Here is a 5,287-nt window from a genome sequence, read left to right on the forward strand (position 1 = left end):
CGAGGTTGGTGTGGAGCCATCTGCCAGATGAACGGTTAATGGCTGGGGCTTCTTGCATAGTGGGATTCCAGTGTCGTTCCATGCAGTGTCTGCAGCCCACTTGCGGAATTCCATTACGTAGTCCTCAACAGGGCGTTTCCCCTGTTGTAGAGAGGTCAACACTGTTTCGGCCGTGGTGGTTCGTTGTGGGTCATCATAGAGGATTGCCATGGCATTGAAGAAAGAAGACAGTGAGAGCAGTATAGGACTTTCCCTTTCCAATAGCTGATGAGCCCATGCCTGAGGTTCTTCTGTAAGTAAGGCTACTATGAACCCGACCTTTGTATCCTCTGAAGAGAAGATCCTAGGCTATAAGGTAAAGTATAGCCAACAGGTGTTCCTGAAAGCCTTGTGGCGAACCCCTGAAAAGCGTTCCGGCATAGGAACCCGTGGTTCAGGAGCTGGGAGTAGGGATGGGCTGCTCCATAGCTATAACAGGTGGTTCCACATGGTCATTTGACTGCCAGGCGTGTAGGAAGGGGAGAGCTGTGACAAGGAACTGTGCTCAGCACTGAGAGCTCCGCACAGGACATGGCATCTCCTTTCAGTGGAGTGCTGCAGCTGACCGACCTGGACGATTATATCAGGCCATCCCAGGATTGCATTAAACCAGTTAAAGTTGGGAAGAAACCTGGAAAAGCAGCAGCCAAGATCCGAATTGAAGACGATGGGAGCTATTTCCAGGTTAATGAGGGCGGAGCTTCCCAAAAGCTAGAAAAAGCAAAGATTACCTTGAACAATTGCCTGGCCTGTAGTGGCTGTGTCACCTCTGCAGAAAGCATCTTGATCACCCAGCAAAGCCATGAAAAATTGTACAAGATTCTAGCCCAGAACAAAATAGAAGATCCCTCTCAGCAAAAGCTGGTGGTAGTGTCCATCTCACCACAGTCTCGGGCCTCTTTGGCTGCAAAGTTTAATCTAAATATCCCAGAAACTGCTAAAAAACATACTTCCTTTTTCAAAGCACTAGGTGTTCACTTTGTTTTTGACACAAGCTTCTCCAGAAACTTCAGCTTGTTGGAGAGTCAGCAAGAATTTATAAAAAAGATACAAGAGACAGAAAGAAGATAAGAGAGCCCTTCCAATGCTGGCCTCCACCTGCCCAGGCTGGATTTGTTATGCTGAAAAAACACATGGCTCTTTCATCATCCCATACATCAGTGTCACCAAGTCACCACAGCAAGCTCTGGGATCCCTGATCAAAAATCACTTGGCACAGACACAGAACTTAAAGCCAAATCAGATCTACAATGTGTCAGGGCTGGCTCAGCCCTTCCTTCTCTGACCTGGCCGCTCAGCTGTCGGCAAATTGCCAGCTCTGATCTCTCTCCACAGTTAACCAGCTGTTGTGGATCTGCTCATCAATCCCACCTACTTAAAGATCTCCAGCTCACTTCATTCCTGCCTTCGCCTTGGTCACATCACAAGAAACCATCTCCTGCGTTCCTGTTTAATCACTTCAATACAGGGCTTTTATACACCCTTCCTTCCCAGACCAATTTTTAGCTTTCCACGCTCTCACACTTTGAATGACAATTAGTCATGCTACACTGTACCCAAACCAAATTGTTATCATTTTTTTTCTCACAAACAGAGCTTTCTTTTGGTGGTATTTAATAATCACGGCCGGGTTTTTTATTTTTTGCAATACAAGCGAAAAAATAAATTTTTGAAAAAATTAGTTTCTATTGTAAAATTTTGCATATAAGTCATTTTTCTTCACAAATTTGGGTCAAAATATATACTGCTACATATCTTTAGTAAAAATAACCCCAATTAGTGTATATTATTTGGTCTCTGTGAAAGTTATAGAGTCTACAAACTATGGTGCAAATCATTGAAAAATGATCACATCTGATCACACCTGATGCACTGAAGGCCTATCTCATTTCTTGAGACCCTAACAAGCCAGGAAAGTACAAATACCCCCCAAATTACCCCTTTTTGGAAAGCAGACATTCCAAGGTATTTAGTAAGAGGAATGGTGAGTTTTTTGAAGTTGTAATTTTTTCCCACAATTCTTGGGAACATTTTTTTTTTTTTGCACAAAATTGTCATAATAACAAGTTATTTCTCTCACACAGCACATGCATACTTGCAATGACACCCCAAAATACATTCTACTACTCCTCCTGAGTATAGTGATACCACATGTGTGAGACTTTTACACAGCCTGGCCACATACAGAGGTCTAACATCCAAGTAGCACCGTCAGGCGTTCTACGAGCATAAATTGCACATCTCATTTGATGACAACCTATCACACTTTTGAAGGCCCTAGAGCACCAGGTCAATGGAAACAACCACAAAATGGCCTCATTTTGGAAAGGTAACACCCCAACGTATAATCTACGAGGCATAATGAGTCTTTTGAATGGTTCATTTTTTTCCCAAAGTTTTTGGAATACGTGGAAAAAAATTAAAACGCATTTTTGTTTAATACAAAGTTGTCCATTTATAAGATATTTCCAACACATAGCATGTACATAGCAAAAAGGACACCCCAAAATACATTCTGCTACTCCTCCTGAGCATGGTGATACCACATGTGTGAGACTTTTGCACAGCCTGGCCACATACAGAGGCCCAACATCCAAGTAGCCCTGTCAGGTGTTCTAGGAGCATAAATTACACACATAAATTCCTGCCAACCTATCACATTGTTGAAGGCCCTTTATATTTCTAACACATAGCATGTACTGTACATACCAATTACAAACCAAAATACATTCTGCTGAGCAAAGGGTAAAGAAAAGATTATCTGCGGTTTTAGTAGTGCAGTGGTCCACAGAGGAAAGCATTGGTCCAGGCAGCAGGCAGGAACGTGGACAGCGACAGCAAAACAGGCAGCAGGCAGGAATAGTCAGTACAGGTAGAGATGTCAGCACAGCCAAAGCATTGTTCCAAAGCAGGGATGTGGTCAGCAGCATCAAAAGGATCAAAGGATCGTCCATGCAGCAGGCAGGAATACTGTCCATAGTTAGTACATGCAGCAGGCAGAGGTATGGTCAGCACAGCCAGAGTATTTGTCCAGGGAGCAGGCAGGACCATCAAGCTTAGGAAAGAATGGGGACAGGGGTAGAGACTTCTCCCACCCAAATCGCTCTGGACAACCAGACCCTGTTCTGGGAACACAGAAAACCAAAAACTGGCTTTATGAACTCAGAACACTATTATGGAGCCCCTCACATATGTGAGACCCCTGTGTAGCAGGGTGAAAGATCAATCCAAGGGGCAGGCAAAAACTTGGTCAACAGGCCGAGGTCAGTGCAGGTAAAAGGCAGAAATAGATGGTAGGCAGAGGCATAGTCGATACAGTCAACGGTCAGTTCACGTGAAAGGCAGAAAAATGGCGGATAAACAATGCAGACAATAGGCAGAGGCATAGTCGAGAAACAGGGCAGGGTCAGTTCACATGGAAGACAATGATATGGTTGGTTGAGGCAGGGAAATATTCAGGACAGAAATTGAAAATGGGGAAATGGCAGTATTAGAGTATTAGAAACATGGGCTAACAGTTTACGCTTGAAGCATTCTCCGATGCAACGGCCAGGTTGGGAGGGACAGTCGGGACAATGGAAGCTGGTGTCTTTCCTAATTCCTCTTTTGGTGCACACCCGACATTTTTTTGGCGTCGTCTTCCAGATCCTGATGGTGGAATATGGTCCGGAAAATGGCGCTCATGTAGTTTGCTGATACAATCGGAGCGAATGCTTTCTGGGGGGGATACTTGTTGGAAGATCAGGGCAGTGACATTGTCTTCAATAAACTTTATGAAGGTGGTGGGTGCTTCCGTTGATTTTTGGTAGATGATGAAAGAATTTAAAAGGGCCAAATGAAAAAAGTAAATTGCGACTTTTTTGTACCAGAAGAGGGATTTTCTTGTTGAAAGATAGGGCTGCAACATTTGATCATTTAAATCCAGCCCCCCATGAATTTATTGTACTCAATGATACAGGAAGGCTTGTGAACAGGACCGCGTCTTCTGCAAAGTTCCACCGAGGTGTCATCGTGGATGGTGGGCAAGATGTACACATCTTTCCTATCCCTTCATTTCACAGCCAACACTTCCTCGTTCCTCAATCTTGTCGATTCCCCCCATTGGTTGTGGTGACAAGACGCTGTGGGAAGCCCTTTCGGTTTTTCCTTGTTGTACCACAGGCCAAAAGTTTTTTTTAGGTATAGGTGGCTAAGAAGGGGCAAACTGGTGTAATGCCCGATCGGAGCATGTTGTCTGACATTCCGACCGTGTGTGGGCTCCATCGGACATTTTCCATCGGATTTTCCGACACACAAAGTTTGAGAGCAGGCTATGAAATTTTCCGACAACAAAATCCGATCGCGTCAATTCCGACCGTGTGTGGCCAGTTCCGACGCACAAAGTGCCACGCATGCTCAGAAGAAATTCCGAGACGGAACAGCTCGGGCTGGTAAAATTAGCGCTCGGAATGGATACAGCAATTTCGTCACGCTGCAATGTAAAAAATGGTTTAATACAGCGCACTCTCTTCTTCTTTATAATGTGAGAAGAATGAAGTCGTTTTGCTGCTTATATTCACACAGACTTTTCTCTTTCTTTATTATTTATCGGGATTCCCTCAATATATTTTGATTTGTCACATCTGACAAAATTATTTTTGGGTTGTTTTCTTTTTTTTTTAAAGGCTGTTTTTTTTTTGTTTTTTTTTTTAGGTTTGTATTTTTTTCAAGGCTGATCTTTGTTTTATTTTATTTTTAGTTTTACTCCCTAATATTTTTGTGTGTGTTTTGTGTGTCAAGTTACCACAACACCATTGATATCTTGTATTATTTAATCTCAAGAAGATTGCTTGGTGTTGGTGTCCCTTGTTAATTTGACATTGTATTTTTGAAATGTACCTGAATCCTCACCAACAAACTGTCCTTTTTGAAGGAAAACACACATAGGTGAGTATAATTGAAACAAAAAATACTTTATTAAGGGCTCAGAACCAAACAAAGAGGGTGGCAACGCTGGAGAAACAGCTGAAATTAGCAAAACCTTGGACCCCCAGGGCAGACATCAATTATTTAACATCAAAATTGGTGGCCTGAGGAGTCCATATCTAAGGGAGTGCAGTCTGGTCCAGAAGTCCAAGAGATCATGAAAGCAGCAGATGACATCTGTGTCCCCAGGCTGTGGTACTACAAGAGACTGCATCTTTTGCCAGACCAGACTGGACCCAGGGTCATCACTTTCTGGTCTTCTTTCCACGCTTCCTTCCTGGCT

The 5,287-nt window shown here is 43.4% G+C and overlaps 1 pseudogene; it reads left to right on the plus strand.

The window, feature by feature from the left end:
- Positions 1–570: 570 nt before the first annotated feature.
- LOC141109844 (cytosolic Fe-S cluster assembly factor narfl-like) lies at positions 571–1,324 on the plus strand (annotated as a pseudogene).
- The last annotated feature ends 3,963 nt before the right edge of the window (positions 1,325–5,287 follow it).

This window comes from Aquarana catesbeiana, linkage group LG10 (assembly GCF_042186555.1).
Source record: "Aquarana catesbeiana isolate 2022-GZ linkage group LG10, ASM4218655v1, whole genome shotgun sequence".
In the NCBI taxonomy this organism is placed as follows: Eukaryota; Metazoa; Chordata; class Amphibia; order Anura; family Ranidae; genus Aquarana; species Aquarana catesbeiana.